Source organism: Anopheles darlingi, chromosome 3 (genome assembly GCF_943734745.1).
Source record: "Anopheles darlingi chromosome 3, idAnoDarlMG_H_01, whole genome shotgun sequence".
Taxonomy (NCBI): Eukaryota; Metazoa; Arthropoda; class Insecta; order Diptera; family Culicidae; genus Anopheles; species Anopheles darlingi.
The window spans coordinates 48,555,444-48,573,779 of record NC_064875.1 but is presented as its reverse complement, the minus strand read 5'-3'; the positions used below and the strand labels follow the sequence as shown (position 1 = coordinate 48,573,779).

The window sequence follows — 18,336 nt, the reverse complement described above, 5'->3', positions numbered from 1 at the left end:
ACACTAAAGCGCAGAGGACAGGCGAGGACTGGATTTGATTGGGTGAACCGGCAACCGGACGATGGCAGCGGCCGCAGGAGCATCGAAAATATGCCTAACGAGCCCGGATGGCCGTCCACGACGTTCGCGCTTTAGGGATTTTAGCGGTCCTAGGTTCGGGGTGCTGTGGCGTTTTGGTAAACCGTGCCTGGTGCTGGGCGGTTGCCATCGTTAGTCGCTCGCTGGTGATGGACCGGCTGACCGACCGACCGACCGACCGACCGACCGACCGACTGGTTCTGTTGCGTTCTGTCGAGGTAAGGCAAGTAATGAAGGAAATAACTGATTTCTTAATTAAAAACTAAGCTCTAGACGATCACGATCGTCGGGGAACTGGTGAAAGCTGGCGCGAAAATGGCGGCCAAAAAAAACATGAAGCACCAGGCGTCTCCATCAACCCCGTTATGATGGAGGCGCACGGTACTTCACGCATTACCATGCGCCTCCATGCGATGCGAAACGTTGAACCCTTCGGTGAGCAGCGCCCCATTGTGTCCTTTTCATCTCTCGCACGATGGTGCTGGTGTGTGCTCGTGCGTGTGTAACCTCCGGCAAGCAACCTCGCGGTGCTCGTCGGTGCTCGTCGCTGCTCACTGGTAAAAGGGGTTAAAATTTCATATGCAAATAAACTTATAATTTCCTGCCCTTAGCTCGCAACGGGCAGGTGGGCGTGTGGCGGTGGGTGGGTTTATTGTTATGTTAAATTTGAATTCATGGCAATGGACCCCGGGAACCACATCTTTGCATCCGTTCCGTCGTGTCGAGTCGTCGTCGTCCCGTCCCGACAGCGAGCGACATTGTATGTTGCGCATACACGGAGAACATGCCTTCACCTCCCAGCAGCGTTTCGTTTTCGGGCACATTTGAGCTCCGCAACAACAACAACAACAATCGAAAAAACGAAGCGAGACCAAGCGAAACCGTGTGCCAAAGCGTTCGGCAATGCGATGAAAAGTGGTTCAGTTGAGGGAGATTGAGTTTTTGTGGTAGGGGGTTGAGTAGCACAAAGGGGGTAGCAGAGGGGGGGGGGGGGGCGCATTACAGCTCATGTCTTACTGACACATACCACGGGCACGCGCGTCGTGCGCCCGAGAATAGAGCTCTTGAGCGGTTGATGTTTGAATTGATTTTAGAAATGCTTTTAAAATGTCTCGCGTCGACTTAAACTTCGAGGTGGGGTAGCCAGTGTGTGTGTGTGTGTGGGGCGTGAAGTTTCGTCCTTTGTTGGATTTGATCCACCATCAGGCACCCCCCCTTCGCAGCTACTCAAAGATTTTTGGCAGATGGGTTTTTGGTGCGAGGAAGGGATCCAGGCCAATCGAAAGAATATTTTTCCCTCAAAGGAAGACAGTAGGACAACGGCTCTGTGTGTATGTGTGTGTATGTGTTACTGAGCGCTACCAAAAACCAAACATGTTCTGGTCGGAATGGTACCGTGAAATCGAAATGCAATCCGGAAACTGAACGAGCGCTTGTCTTAGGTTACAGGCGGGCAAGCTGGCGTCACCAGCGTCTGGGCTCCAGCGTCGTCTTCCGGTCGCCCCAGCATGGTATGGAAAATGGGCAAAAGAGAGAAAAAAAAATAAATTCCACTCTGCACTCGATATCCAAACGAAGAGACGAAGAGACTCACGATAACTGCACGTCGAGGCACTGCGGGCGGTTGGAACGATTTCTTCTTCTTCTCGTTGCCATTGTTGGCAGCGTCTTCCGCATCATCAACTTCAAATGGCTGTGTCTTCCTCTCTCTCACCCCCTCCCTTTTCCACTTTGTTGATGAACCGTACCACAATGACACGATTGCGTGTCGTGAAGAAATGATCACCGGAAGTGAAGTTCGTTCATGGGGAATTTTATGATCCACGGAAATGGAACACTACTGTGTGACACTACTCAGCTTTAGTACCTTTAGTACAAGCGGAAATGTTATTGAAGTCCTCTGCACTTACCACCACCACCAGCATCATCAGCAACAACCACCGAGAGCTTACCGAAAAAGCCGACGTGTACAATGAACGGTTGGATTCCATTTCCACCGTTGTCGAAATCGGGAAAAAAGCACCCCCCCGAGGAAATTCTTCCTCGAATAATTGTCACGACCCCCGAAGGTTTTCCCCGGGGCTCCAAAAAAAAGGAAAACAAACAAGCACGCGAACTCGTTCTCGCCTTAATTTCAGGCGAGTTTAATTAGCAAAATACGTTGTTGTGTGCGACATTTCCTTCGACATTCGACGGGCGACCCGCCGGGGGTGGGTAATTTAACCATCGCCACCCGTTTCCCGTGCCACCATCGTGTGACTGTTGGTTCCCCTTCGCTCTCTCTCTCTCTCTCTCTCTCTCTCTCTCTCTCTCTTTCTTGTCCCCTTGATGTTGTTTATGGAATTTTCGCGCATTGTTTTGTTTAATCATCGTTCTCATTATGCTCCTCCACCGAGGGCCGGTACGGTGTATTAACTGTTAATGTTTTTCGCTCTCGTTACGAGGCTGCTGGGATAATCCGGTCAAATCGAGGAAAATATTTCAACGAAAGTATGCACGAAAAATGAATGCCACCGAACACCGGGGTGGAGCGATTGCAGTTGGAGTTCTTGGTATGAGTAAGAACAATGGGATACGAAAATGGATCGAAAGTTCCGCTCGTAATTAACAAATTTAAATTGTTTGCCACATTAAACGCCCCATTGGGGACGACGAAACGATGTAAAAGGACGCATCGCGATCCTTTTGATCGAACCGAGCCGAACCGAACAGTGCATTGGAGCAATTGGAAAAGGTCGAAAGCTCGAGTAATCGAAATCGGAGCAAAAGATAAGTACAAAATGAAATGCCACCGCTAAGCTGACAGTGCAGATAATTAATCGTGTTTTCTGAAGCATCATCCATTAGCGCTTTAAGCCGGCAGCTCCCTGCTGGTACCGGGTCGGTGCCTGCTGCTGGTGGAGACACTTTTCGGTCGGTCGGTCACCTCGATGCACCTGCACCGGCGCCAGTGGTGCCAGAGGAAAGGTCCTGTCGCTGAGTGACACAAATTAGAACCTCGACGTTGGCACGAACCTGCGAGCTGTGCGTTCATCCATTTCCAGCATCCATTCCGTTGCTTCGATTGTGTTCGATTGTACGAAAAGGGTGTCTGTGTGTGTGTGTGTTAATTGAAGGGTCGGGAAGCAGGGTGCATGGTGGTATGGCACGAAGTTTGCGAGTTTAGTCGTTTCCATTAGGGTTTAATGGACAGCCACTCTCGTGGCGCCGGTGGTTCGGGTTTGGGTTCCCGGTCCCGGTCCCGGGCTGAGCGATGGGCCGATTGATCGGAATGATTAATTGGAGTATTTGCACGGCCCCGGGGAAGGGAAGCGCGGGTGTGCAATATTGCTAACGCTTCGTCATCTGGTGCTTGATTGAAAATACAATTCACCGTGATTGAACGAACCGTTAAATAAGCAGCCTGACAAAGACGCAAATTGATTCGCTCGCTGTTGGCGTTCGTTGTTGGCCAACAGTGGCTAATGGTGGTGGTGGTGGTGCTGCTGCTGCTGCTACTGGAATGAAATTTCGACAAGTTCGCCAGCGATGGTGGTGGCAAGGTGGTTCCAATTTGGTGATAGAGAGCAAAATGCAAAGAGACATTTCTCTTCTACTGCCAACCATTGGATGCTACGATTCAGTTCGATTGTGTTGAATTTTATAGTTCGATTGGCACGAATGTACACGAGAAGTTTACAAAACACACAAACAAAATGGAACCTGTTTGCTTGCACTATTAGCCCAAAAAAAAAGAGGCAACAATTCCGAATCCCGAATATTCGGTCAATCGATGAAAAATGTGTGACGTTTTGCTGATTTATTCATCGCCACCGCAACGACACGAGCGTGATGATGATGTTGATGATGATGATGATGAAGCGCTGACACCACATCCGGCGATCGCTTGGAATCGAGCCAGTTGGTCAGTTTTTTTCAGCCTGTGTTTGCCACTACCTGGGAAATGCTGTTCGTGTGACAGTATGGAAGGATGACAAGCAAAGAGAGGGAAAAAAGAGAGTAAATGGAATATCTGTATCACACTTCCGTTGCACCACCATCCACCAATCACCTGAATTCTGAGGAAACCGGTACTCATCAGAGCATCACTATTTTTCCTGTTACACTCAACGTGCAGAACCGTAAAGAGAACTGGTAAAGAAGGATGCAACGATTGCAAAACGGAAACTGTAGTGTATCATTAACCGATGCTCGTGATGAGTATTCTCTGCGCAAGGCTTTAATTGTAATTTTCTCTTTCACATTCTCGTTTCTTTTCTCCTTCTCCATTTCCTAATTGCAGCCCTCTAGGACGTGCTCGGTAGCAGCTGTCATTGAAACCTGGAAAGGCCGGCCGAGTTCCCTCTTGGCCATCGTATCGATTTTCAATGCCTTCCGGTTAATGGACTGTGGACTAGAACAGACGACCCCCGGCGAGACACGTGGTCTCGAGTGCATTCGCATTTTTTTTCTCGTTTTTCCCCTTTTCCGGAAACTACCAGTGCCATAATAGAGCACCGCAGACGCTAAAGACCGGCTACGCAAGCGAGTAGCATCAATGGAGAGCAGTTTGCTTCCTTTCTGGCGCTAAAATACCGGCGCTAGTCACGCACACGCCGGCAAAGAAAAGGCGTCACAAAGCGGATCGATTGGAGTCGACACCGATGGACCGGGATGGATGGGGAGGAAACACGATCCATTCCGTTAGCACTTATCATCCGGGGCCATTTCATTCAGTGATGTGATTCCGTTCACAGATTGTTTTTCGCGCGAACGCGGGGAAAGGCGAACTGCTACGTTCGCCAGTAGCAGTTAGTGTCTAGTGGTTTCGCGAGTGTGCTGTGGAAGTGCAAAGTGTGTGTGTGTGTGTGTGTGTGTGTGTGTATGTGGTAGGGAATGCAGGAGATGAGACAAAGGAAGCGGACAGAGCAAAGTGATACGCGCGCGTTGTAACAACCATTGAAAACAAGTGCTAAACGGGGATGCAGCAGCAGCAGCAGCAGCAGCAGAAGCATCCGTGCCGACAGAAGCCACTAAATGGTGTAAAGTGAGAAGCCACTACGGCTGCGGGTAGTGTTCGCGTCTAAGTGTTTGTGTGTGTGTGTGTGTACGCCCGGTGGATGCAGATGTGCTATTGATGTAACCGGAGCCGGAGCAGCGTGAGCGCCAAGTAGTGAGCCCATCTGTCAAACTACGTCGTCTCACGCGCGACGATGCTGTCCTTGTCGAAGCGACCGTTAGCAGCAGGAGAAGCAGGAGGAGTGAAATCGAAGTAATCGGAAAATCGTAAGAAGGCTGCTGCACCCGCGAGTGCGCGAGTCTCCGTGCAAACCATCCCCGGTTCCGGTGCCCTATGTGCGAACGTCGATGGAGCGATGCAGCTCGTCGTCGGTGGGCCGACGGTGTTAGTGGCGTGTGCGGAACGGGATAATCTATTAAGTGGATTTATTATGGTTTAAACAAAGGACTATCATCAAGTAGGCCCCAGAGCGTGTGCATCGAATACCGGCGGCGTGTGCGTGCGTGTTTTTGTGTGCGTGCGTGTTTTTGTGTGGCTGTCGACGATTTCGTAAAGTAAAGCGTAAAGCGGTGTAGAAACGGAACACAAAGGTAAGTGTCTATCTCTCTCTATGGGTGTTTGAACGTTTTTACTGCTTGGCCACATTTCATGGATGTTAATGGTGTATGCAGCGTGTTTGCTCACTCACTTGCTCAATGGTTGCTGTGGTGCTCTGCATATTGAAGATGGCCGTTTAAGATCGCCCGGCTTAAAGCTGACGATGTATGGTTGACCCAGATTACGATACTACGCGACACTTTATAGCACCAGCGCCACCAGGCCTTCTCTATCCAGGGCAGCAAAAGCGGTTTGATGAAGCTTATCTATAATTTCGCTATTAGCTCAGCCTCCCGGTCCGTGGTCCGTGGTTGATTTAATGCCCGTAGCATATGGTTAATGTGTGGTGCGGATCGATTTACCGTCCGGCGGTGCACGGGACGGACGAGCAGCGCAAATCTACCTGAGGATGTTTCGCATCTTCCCCTGAGATAAGATGCTCAGCAGCTTGACACTCATCCCTTGTGTTATCTACACACCGTCGCCGTCGTCTGTACTGGCTGTGGTGGATGGATAATAGGAATTATGATGGCAATATTTGTCAGGATATTATCGTAAATGTTCCGAGCACATCATCGCACACTCGGGCCCGGATTGGCACTCAGATAAGAATCATGCTCTCGCCAAGGTCATCCACCCCGACAGGGCACGAGCACACAAACAGAACGGTAGCTGAAGAAAATTCTGGCCAAATGGAGCTAGGCAAAATGGGGGAACAAATTGTCTTGGTAAATTTTTGCGCTCGTCGCTCTCTCTCTCTCTCTCGAGACCGAGTTATGTATGCACGGGTGCTTTTCATTTCTGACTGATTGCCCAAGGCTTAATGGTGGGTTGTGGAGTTTTTTCTACTGTTTCTTCTCTTTGCCGTTCCGTTTCTCTTCGTTTGGGGCCTCCTGACCAACGCGTCTATGGCGCTTCAAACGACGATTCGAAACCGTTAGCGGTGTGCAGACGTCACGCGGTACAGGGTTGATGATTGCTTCTTAGTTCCCGTTGGTTCGGTTGAAGGTCCAACATGATACTCCCTCTCTGGTCCAGCCAATACTATTTTAAGACAACGTACGTTACCGAGCATGATAATGCTGCCGCCGACTTGTGCCCGAAACAGATTCTCCCCCAAAGGCAAGGGGCTTCTCGATCAGCTTATGGCTTGGATCACTTCCTAGTAACCAGTACCAGACCGTCGACTCAGGGAAGCTTTCAAAGCTAAACGCATTAGCCAACTTTATTCGCGTTGAACGCGCTTTACCTTCCTGCGGCCCCGGAACCGGAACACCCGATACGAGCGCTTCCGGTTGGTCGGCCATATATTTGGTTTTAGGCCGTGCCGTGCCGAGACCGAGGGCATACATTATGTGAGCAGCATGGGCAGACCAGCACCGGCACTGGCACCGGCCCCAGCTCGACCATCTCCAGGGACCAGCCAATCCATGGCTGCTAAGGCCGCCCTGTGCCGCCATCGCATCCGATGGCATCGCTTGAAGCCCCTAAGCCCTAAGTCGCCGCACACGGTAACACAAATTCAATTTGTTCTGACTGATGCTACTGATTGGAAAAAGAATAACTCGCCCGGAGGCGGCGGCAACGGCAACGGCGGCACCGGTGGCATGAAGTACTTCAACTCTCCAAGGGGAGATCCCTCGTCTCATTGCTGCTGCTGCGGCCATGTAGCCACCGCACTCGAGGCGCACCATCTTTTTTTTTTTTTGGAGGGAGGGAGCAGCTGAGCTCAAGGCAATCATTTCTTCGAATGGTCTAGGGCTGTGGCTAGCAAAAATGTATTTATACATCAGGCGGTGGTGGTGGTGTTTCGACTTCATCATCATGCCAGCGGCATCAGGAGCACGGGAAGAGGCCATAAGCAGGCTTCTCGTGAAGCAGTACTACTAGTGGCCGTTCCCGCCGGTGGGCAGGTTCAGGTGAATTGTTTTTCCATTTGCGGTCAATGATTACGTTACCGCCTCTGATCCCAAAATGGTGCGCCAGTGCGTAATAGGTGGTACTTAGGGGTGGTTTCCCTGCAATGGAACCGATCATTCCCGATGCTGGCCATTCCTCGCGATTAGGTGGCTTTTGCGTCACGGTTTGTGGATGTCAGTGCGAGGTGTGATGTGGCCCAAAATAGACCATTTACTGGCGCTAAACAAACCAAAAAAACAACAAAAACAGAAAAGAAAAACCCTGAACCATTAGTTTGAGTTTGATGGCCAGTAATCGCCATGTCATGATTGGCATCAATAACGGTAGAGTACTAGAGAGAGAGAGAGAGTGATAGGCTATTTTCAGCCGCACAAACTTTGCCAGCTATCTATCCACTTCCAAATCCAAATAAGGAGAGGTGAGTGACACGCAGGACTTTAGCGGAAAACCTTATATTGTCCTGGAAGTTATAGAGCAACAGTGCAGCGTGTGAATAGAGCAGAAACAGAAACGGTGACCGTCTATCAAATCAAACGCACAACTCACACAAAAGGGGCACGGTCACTGCCCAATGGAATCGTGGAAGCATATGATTTGCCGGGTCCAAATTGTATCCGACACCGCCACGCCACGCCACGCCACGCCACGCCAGGATGGTTGACCAATCCGACGGACAGTAAAACGTTTTCCTCAATCAAACGGCTGATCAATCCCATCAGATTAGATCCGATTTTCCGGTACTCCGGACCGGACTGCCACTGCCCAGCATCCGCATCCCGTTTTCCGTGGGACCGTGCCGGGCCCAATTGACACTGACATACATATCTGCATACCTTCCCCCTCCCCGATGCCTGATGCTCGGTGGCCAAATTGACACTTACACACACACGCACAACAACAACCCATGTGACCGAGCAGTTTTCCAACTGATTCGATCCGAGTTCAATGTGACTGGCTTCCTCGCTGTGTGTGTTTGGCAGTCTGAGTGCCCGTTTGGGGGGTAGAGTTTGATTGCTCCTTTTTCTTCGGTCGGATGGTGGAAGAAAGGGGGTGCTGCGTGTTGTTTGGGATAAGCCGGGTTCTCGAAAAGCTCCCCGCGCTCGCGTGGAACGGTCTAGATCGTGATGGGTTTGGCTATGATAAGAAAATTGAAATTGACATCGAACATGACGAAACTGAATTTTGGGCGGAAACGAAGCCCCGGGCGGCGAACAGTTTTGGTCCGGTGGTGATTCAATTTGTAACCATTTGCCACTTGCCATTCGTCGAATCCCGGTGCCCTATGCGAGGGGCCGTGCCTTGAATAAGGATGCCCCCAGTGTGTGTGTGTTGGACAGGAGGTTTCGGGAGCAGTAGGGCTGTTGGAAAAATTGGAACGCCTTCCTAAACTTTGACCGATCAATCAAGATGGTTAGCAGTCACCAAAGGACTATTTTAAGGATGCAATTGCCAGCCAGATCACAAGCAAGTGTGGTTTTGTTTATGTGTTAATGGGACTATTTAGACGGCACGCAGGCGGTCTTTTTTTTGTTTTTTTTTACAGGCAAACCACCTAATGTTGATGAAAGGTATAGTTTAGGAAGGAAGTATTTAGTTTGTATTTACTCCTCATTTTTCAACAATATGCTTCCATTTCTTGCACAAGAACTTGTGTAAAGCGAAAAACTGCACATTACTTGGCAATTAAACTAATGCTATAAGAATGGACATTCCTTTTCTTGAATATTGAAATAGCTTAAACTCAATACCGGTGTAACAGCTATGTTTTGCCGTTTATTTAGTTTACGTATATTGACATGCGTTGTGAAAGTAAGATTCAAGTCGGACAAAATTATGCAAGTGTAGATTTAATTTTTTATGTTGTACTTCAATTTATGGACCAACGTTAGTTAGATAAGTTGCCGGTTATGGGGTCTCATACTTCTAAAAATGATCGTTGCAAAGTACCAGCACCTTACAAGTAACAGCAAGTTTCAATTCAACTATAAAACTCAATCATTATAAGTTGGTGTAGCGTCGTAGCTATCACGGTATTATTGTTATACCCTGATGGCATAAAAACTAGAGTACATTCACATTGTGTATTCCAACTAGTGAATACACCTAAATTACTTATTTAAAGGATCCTTTGATCTCATTCCTATGCACGGCTGAAGTGTATCAACGAGTATATTTTATATTTAAGACCTAATATTTAAATTGTATGATAAAGCTACCTATTGTTGAATTCTATGAGATTTACATAACTGAACTCCTTTTTTGCAATCAATCTCTTGTTTAATTTGTTACAATTGAAGGTTAATTTTATCAATAGAGTTTGTATTGTCGTATTATTAACATGCCCCATGAAGTAATATGATTTTTAAAATATTTTATAGTATCACTTATTTGACACAATTTTGCGTTAGACCCATTTATTTCCCCAGAGTTTATTGAATTGTTGCTTGCAGATTTTTTAATTGATCAGCAACCATAAAGGTTTAGTTCTACCCAAAACGCAAAACGCGCCAGTGATGTACGGCGTGTTTGCTTTCTTTTTCTCTTCGAAGATCAAAACCCAAAGCTGTTTGTTCAGCATCTTGCTGTAATTAACTGGGGCTACTAATCCAAAACTTCAAAAACAACGTTTTTTGCTTACTCATCCATTGGAGATACATAAAAAAGGCCAATAGTAAAGCTGCATAACACAGCTAATGGGCACTCAATGATGCTCACTTCGGTGTAACTTCAGCCACGGTTATGACTGTCACGAGCTCACGAGGCTACCTCCTGAGGTGAGCAGCTTGAAAGTTGTTTTTATCCCTCGACCGCCGCTCGCATCGCTCCGACCGTCTGCGGAGCGCCAAGCCCTTCGGCTCCTAAATTCTTCTCTATTTTTTCGCTCTCCCCAACCACAAGAAAAAAAAACGCTGCCAACAGAATGGTGAAAAACCTATAAATCAACAACATCGTAAAGTTAAATTATAGTCCTCTAAATAAATCAGGAGGATACCCGTTGTACTACCAGGGACCAGCGGGGGTTTGGGAGCGCATTGGGTTTTTATTTTTTTTTGCCTTGCCATTTGGCTCTTTTACTCTCGCTACCACCTCTTGGCAGCCCGGGATAGGGATGATGAAAATAAAAACAAAATAAATTTCAATCCTGACCATCCGGTCGAGCATGGTTGGGTGGTTGGAGGAGGGAGGGAAGGGGGACAAAAGCATCGGTCGGTCTCCACCTGTCGGTCGTCCCACAGAAAGTTGTGAATCCCTTGACTCTCTCTATCCACCGGTCTTTGCGAACAGAACTGCTGATGGGCAGCTTAGACTCTTTGTGCTTTTTAATGGCTAATTTTGTCATCTTTCTGTCAACGATCTGGTCGACTGGTTTTGTGCCACAAAGCTGGAAATGCAACAACGCTTGCACTTTCGGGCACGAATCGAGCTCGAATGCTGAGCTGTTGGATATTGCAAGGCTTCCAATTAAAATGGTTCCCCTTTTGGATGGGTTGGACCATCCGGAGCTTCCCAGATTTATGCTATTTTTGCTGAGCTGAACTGAGTGCTGTGATTGCTGTGGCGTGGCGCAGTAGAGTGATGTTATGTTTGAACATGATCCTTCGTGTTCGCTTCGATGAAGTGAAATCGATTCTCGAAAGGCAAAACAAACGCACAACGGCTGCTCGTACGATCATACCATACATCATACATCACCATCATCATCACCATCATCACCATCGTCATCGTCATCGTGAGCAGCATCGTCATCTTTCTGCCTCTATGAAACGAATCCTTTGCATACAGCTTGACAGCTTCCCATCGATAAAGTTTGCCATTAAAATAAGCCCCTAAATGCAATAATGGCACTGATAGTGTGTGTGTGTGTGTGCTCCTCGTCCTTCTAATGGTCCCCACTCCCCCGTGCATGGCGTCTTGCGAACTCGAAAGACATATGTATGCGCTAGTACCCCGGGGACGGGTCAGTAATGCATTATCAAGTGGTAACGTATTTCTGTGCGAGAAGCAGTAGAAGCAGAAGATCGAAAGACAAACATCGTCGTCCACTCGTAGTTCCACCAAGTAGCAAAAGGATATTAGCCCAAGAGTGCACGCATCATCGTCAACCAGCCCAACCCTGGCCAGCCCAGTCCAGGGCCATCGTCTTCGAAGGCGCCCGGAACCGTATGCTGTGGTCTCGGGGAAGAAATTAACGAGAAATATCCGGAAGGGTCGTTTCGGAAGGAGCTCTCATTTTATTCTATTAGCATTCTTCCTCTCCTGCATCACCAGCCCCTGTGGCCAGAGACCAGTCGGCGGACGAGTCTCGAGCATCGACAATGAGCCAGCCAGCTAGCCACAACCGTTTGGTTTCGATATCATGAATATCATCGACACCGCCAGGCAGCCAGGCAGGCAGCAGCAGCATCATCGTCTTCGTCGTCGTCGTCGTCGTCCTCAGCGTCTATTGATTGTGTTCGGGGACCCGTCGTTGTCCCGTGGTCGTGGTGAATGGGATTATGGGGCTGCCTGGTGTGGTCCTCTCAAATGAATTGATCTGCGAGGCATCGGTGGCAACCGGGGACAAAAACCCCTTCTACCTCGGTTCTTCTCGAGCGTTTGTGTGCCTCACGAGGCAATCTGTGGCCCCCCGGACAAGACGTCTTAGGCGGCATCAGCCATTGGCCATCAAAATAGTGTCACCCACCCCCCGGGAGGGTCCCTGGCCGGGATCGGCATTGACGCCCAGAGTTTGATTCATTTGCCCTCGTTAGATGCCGCCCGACGTTGGGTGACGCACGGTCGCATGGTCCTCCTACTCTCCCTCTTTCTCTTTCCTCTCCCTCAACACCCCAACACCAAGGGCATAATCGTTTAGTTGGCACCCATAAAATTCGTTACCGAAGCGTTGTTAGTGCTGCTCTGCCCCGGGAAAGAGGCGTGATGGTTCTAATATGGTGGTGATATGTAAAGCGTTCGTGCGAGCGCTCGAGGATGTTTTTATGCTCTCTGTCTTTCTCCCCATTCCCCAGACAAATATCGAACGAACGAGTCGTCGAGGAGCATGTTTCTGAGCCGATTTACATGAAACCAAGAGGAAAGAGAAGTGAATAGCGAATGGAGGATTTCGCATTGTCTAGTGGAGAGGCTCTTCTAAGACACATATGCTCAGCATATAGGGAGGAGGTGGGTGGAGGTCGCACACCACCTCTCTATGATATTTCCTGCGGCAATAAGACTCGAGGTGGACCCGTTTTTCTCAATCGCTTCGTATGCCTTCGAGCAATGGTGGTACAAACTTCCTCTTCAGTGGCACCGAACCGTAACGTTGTACGGACGAGAACGGAATTCGCTTCGAACGGAGGAACGAGTTTCAATCGGAGCGCTTGAAAGATGATAAGAAAACATGGTATACTCTGGCTCTGTCTTGCGTGTGGGTGCGTGTGTGCGCTCTGTGTGGTTCAATAATTCAAATGGTAAATGAAGCAAACGGCCTTTTGAATTCCATGCCGGGTAATGGATGGTCCGGTTTATGGGCGATAAGCTGCAGCACAGGGTTGCTGCATGTTTCTTCGCCTATTCCGAGGTGCAAACAATGTTGGTGGATTTGTGTGGTGAGTGAAACAATCCGTTGCTAGTTATATTGGCCCTTTGACACATTCGAACACGGGGCCAATGTTGCATTCACGTAAAGCGAGCGAAGGATAAGTTGACCAAGCAGCACTTCATTGTGCAACTGGCGTACGGTATGCAAATGATACTATTGTGTTGGATGATATATCGTTATGAGAATGATTCGCACGTTGGTTTTCTATCACATATTTTCCTACTTAGAGAAGCATTCAACAAAATATCACTTGCTAAAAAACTATTTTGAATTTTATATTTCAACTAGCAAATGAAAGTTTATCACACTTTGTGGATTAACAACTCTTGAAAACTTTAAACATACGGTACGCCCGTTCTTATATATGCCAAAAAAACTCCTGGAAACTTCTAAAAATGTTCGCCATAGAACACTTAACATCAATAACATCAAACAGATCAATTGCATAGCAGATCAATAGCATAACATCAAACGATCAATAGCAAATTTATCATTGATTTATGTATTTATTTATTTATTTATTTATTTGGTCAAAAAAGTCAACGGGCTGTACCCTACTTGACTATTTAAAACTAGCGCATTAAAACTAAAATACAAAGTACATATCCTGAAGCTAACCATACGACAAATGTGTGCATCATAATTTTGAATACAACACAGTCTCAAAACTTGTTTGTTTTATAATTAAAACTACAATTTAAGTGTTATGAACTGTTGGGTAATGTTATCAACAAGAGAACTAATCATTTTTATAACAACGATACCCAGCATAGAAAAGAATACAAAGTCTACACAAAGTCTACAAGCTGCAACTTTACAATCAATCTTACAGTAATTCGATGAAGCAATATTAAAGAATCTTTGGTAATGTTAGTTTTCATTGAGAAAAAGTATTGTTTGGATCGTTATATATTATTCAAATCGTATATTGAGCATATATTGTAAAGCCAGACCTTTTCATGCCTCCTTAAGTTCACGATCATTGTTCATGTTTTAGCCAATCGATTATCTTAAAAGCTTAACGTTCATAGCTTAAACCATCTCTATTTAGAGGTCTAATTGGCCTACTATACCGACACACATCAGTCTGGGTATAGTGTTGTGGTGAAAGAAAAATCTATGGGCTTTAAATTGGATCCTGTATTTCCCAAAAACAAGATTAGATTTTCGGATAATGTATTCTCTTGTATGCAAAGAAAAGCACAGCACATGTTGCGCAAACCATCAACTGGCTTTCTACGAAGTAATGGTATTATACTAAACCACCTCCACCATGCTTCCAAGTATTGTACTGCAGAGAACCTCTAGAGCCAAACTATAGATTATGGAATTCTAAAAGCGAAATATATGAGATTCCCCAACAAAGACAAGACAAGTACTAGCGACAAAGCGTTTTCGTTTTCGTTCGAGCTCCTAAATAGCTTTTTGTGAAATATCGACAAAAGATACTCGTACCGGATAGTAAGAGCCAGAGCACGAACAATAATGGAATGGAGTGTTGTACTGCACGTGCCACTTTCCTTCCTAACGACATCCACAAAAACGGGATCCATCGTGAGAAACCCATTTCTCCTGCAATTCTCTTTGCTTTGATTTACGACCAGACGATGATGACGACGACGACGACGACGACGATGATGGTCGAAAATTCCCAAATCATTTGGAACGGATGGATAACGTAGCAAAACCAATCAGGTGGTGATGAATGCAAATCCACGTACCTTCATCCGACAGGGTCCCTGTCTCCACCTGTCCTTGTCCATTTGTTTTCCGTCTCCCGAGAGCAGCACGCACGAAACATTAAAATGTTTCCAGTGTATTTCCATCATTTTCACAACCCGTTCAAGCCCCTTTTGGAGGCATGACCGATGGGCACTGGGACCGTGCGAAAGGGAAATGAATATTTTATGGCTCGGTAAGTTGTGTGCCGCTTTGAGTGTTTGTGGATCTGTCAGCACGGTGACACTAGCAAACAGGGACAGGGACATACACGCAGACTTACACGCGCCGTTGGTCATATGTAGCGTCCAAAACCTCCAGCGGCACAATCATTATATCCGGGGCTCCGCCTGGCCTGGCCAGCCGGGCTGGTCGTGCCGGTCGGTCCGTGCGGCCATAAATTTTATCCGAATGAGTTACTTTTGCTCAACCGTGAATCCTGTCGTCCTGTTACCGACGTGTGTGTGTGCGCGCCATGGTTGCAACAACACAAAACACATTTATTACGTGACTGAAGATTTCGAAGCAAGTCACCTTCGCTTTACTCTACTGACCGTCCCCGGAACCCCGTCCGGAGCTGTTGTAGGTTGGTTGGGTTGGGTAGGTGAGCATGATAAATGAAATACTTCGATCGCATCCATCACACAGCTCCCCGGCAAGCGCAGGCGACACCGATCCCGTGCCAGAGGGTCCACGGTGCTCGGGACAACAGCTTTCTTTTGCTTTTGATACCTCGCCTCGAGCCGGTCCCGGAACCCCGGACCATCGTGACCGGAACGACCAATTGGACAAAGTGTTCGCCTCGAAGACGCTGAAATCACAAATCAAAACCACATTTAAGTCCCGACAAGCTTAAGCCAGCGTCCAGCGCGAGCTGCTTTCATCGATCACATATATCGTGGTACGTGGTGGTGTTGGTGGTGGTGGGCCACCATCACCACCCGGTTCTTAATGAGGTATAAACGTTCTCGTGAACCATCGTCGTCGTCGTGGTCCACTGGGAGTGCGGGCGAAAAATGGCGAGCTAATAAAACGGTGATCTTCGGGCGGAAAATTATTGAAATGCTTATCCTCTACGGCTTACGGTGCGGTGCGGCACACGCACCAGCAGCATCACGCAGCATCGCAGGCCACGATCCACGAGTGGTTCACGAGACCCCCGAGAGCATGCCGTCATGCTGGGGCAAACCAGGAACTCCTCGGCCACATTGCTTCCTTGAGCTGCTTCTTGGTGCTCGGGACGGGAAAGAACAAATTTCCTTTGGCGTTTTAGCGGTCCCCGAGGTGCCCAGTGTCCGGTCCCGGGGTTGCAATGATTTATTCATGAGCCACACATCCCCATGGCCGGAACGAACGAACATGCCCGGAAAATGCGGCGGCTGCTGCTGCTGCTGCTGCTGCGTCGAGAATGTCTTGGTGTCACGCTCACGAACCGCCCTGAACCTGAACCTGGTACAGCTTGTGTCAATGCGGAAGAGCCCGCTGGTGTCCTTTTCTGCCATCCTTCTTCCCGTCTTCGCCACCTTCACCAAAACCTTCGTCGTCGTCATCGTCGTCGTCTCCGAGCTCCTTAGGACTCCATTTCGCTTTTCCGGGCGTTTGCTTCTTCACTCGAGTGACTCGCAGTGTTGGGAGTGAATGGGAAGGTAAAGGAGTGCCGCTGCGATGCGAACAAGACACTGCCGAAGGTGCAAAGGTGCGACGATAGTACCCGAAAAAAAGAAACCTCGAGCGACCTTCTTCGAGAGTCCTTGGAGTCTTTTTGGAGTTGCTGCTTTAACAGCCGAGCGAGCGCATGATGAACGCGAGGCGTACGCGAGCCGGAAAATCGCTAATGAGACATAAATTATGCTCACAATTAAGCGCAACCAACCAACCAACCAACCAACCAACCAAAACCGTTTTCAAGGCCCACTCTTCGCTCCCAAAAAAAGGAAAAAAAAAACGGGAAAGGATAATAACCGCGGTGTTGCTCTTAAGGGTTGCAGGAAAACGTCGCACGAATTCCGATGGACCTGGAATATTCGTCCGGTTCATTGGAGCAAGGAGTTTAAGGAGTGGTTTGCCAGGACTGCAATTAGTGTGGTGGAAGCAACGAAATATCGTAACGGGCCGGTGTATCTGGTGTATCAAACCGGACGGGCCCGATTCCCGGGGAAAAAGAAAATGTTCTCCAGCGGAACGCTTCACTTCTTTAATGAATGTCCACGGTTGCCGGTCGGTCCCAGCGGTGGTAGCGTAAGATCCATTGTTCCCTCGTGGCACGCACGCACACACACTAAGATACTTACTGCGCCGCTTACCGAAGGGAGCGGGCTGTTGGCGTCAAAAAATGACAATCTTAAGTGGATCAATGGTCACCGGATGCTGTGCGGTGGTGGTGGAGTGGCTTTCACCGCGCAGCCCGGTCCTTCTCCGACCAGAAAAGGAGTAATAAAACAAATTGCACATCCTTAAGTCCTCTCGAGGATACGATAAACTCGTTTGCCAGCGTTCCAGCCGTCCAAGCGAGCAGCGGTTGGGGGATTTTTGGGGGGGATGAAACTGAAGGAGAAGAAGGGAGCAACAATAATACATATCCTGTCCGTACGGTCGATCCCTCTCATCGCTCGTTCTCTCTCTTCCTCTCCTTTTCGTAGGACTGACTGTGTTTGTGTGTGTGTGTGTGTTCGTATCATGAGGATGACTTTTTACGGAACGCGCGGAACGTTGCTTTGAGAAGCCTATTCAAACCGTCGCAAAAGATGCCATCCTTGCGTTGATGTTTGAAGAAAATAAAAGTTCCAACGAGCAATGAAGACGCACAAGCCCGCACACACACACACACATACACACACACACACGGTCCGTAACGCTGAAGCGGCGCTTTCTCCCTGGTGTATGATTTGTCGTCGTGTGCCGGTCCGATCTTTGAAGTCGCTGCTAACCTAACGACATCATTTCCGTGAAATAATAGGAAGCGGAATGTGTCGGTTTTTTTATCTCTCAATTCTCTTGTCGGTTTTTTGGTTTTCGGTGTGTGTTTTTTTTTTGTTGGACAGCGGTGTCTCTGGTTCCCGTTGTTCGTGGCCTCGGCCTCGGATGATGGACCATCGCATGCCACACGGACTATCTCGTGTGTCTTTCGTTTCTTGGAAGTTCGTTTTCCGTAACTCCACCGTGTGTGTGTGTTCGCATCGAATTCCTGTTCCAGAGTTTGGAGAAAGTTAAGTGGATCTTCGGAGGTCCACGGATCGCGGTCTCAACGTCGTACACGTACAGAAGCTTAAGCTTTCGGAACGCTGCTCCGGTTTCGTTTTCGTTCGATTTCGTTTCGTGTATTGTCCCGTGATTGAAATCGGATTTCGCACATTCGATCTGCCGGTCGGCCGGACGTGTGATGTCTCTATCGGGCTACGCAGCCGATCGATGCGCGTTTTAAGTGCTCAAAACTTTCACG

General features: G+C 48.2%; 1 protein-coding gene across 1 annotated transcript in view; it reads left to right on the top strand.

Annotated features, from left to right (window-relative positions):
* Positions 1-5,606: 5,606 nt before the first annotated feature.
* The window catches only part of LOC125956537 (uncharacterized), a 92,596-nt gene continuing 79,866 nt past the window's right edge, over positions 5,607-18,336 (top strand). The window contains exon 1 of the mRNA XM_049688528.1: positions 5,607-5,667. The gene's annotated coding sequence lies outside the window, so the exon portion shown is untranslated. The remainder of the gene's footprint in view (positions 5,668-18,336) is intronic.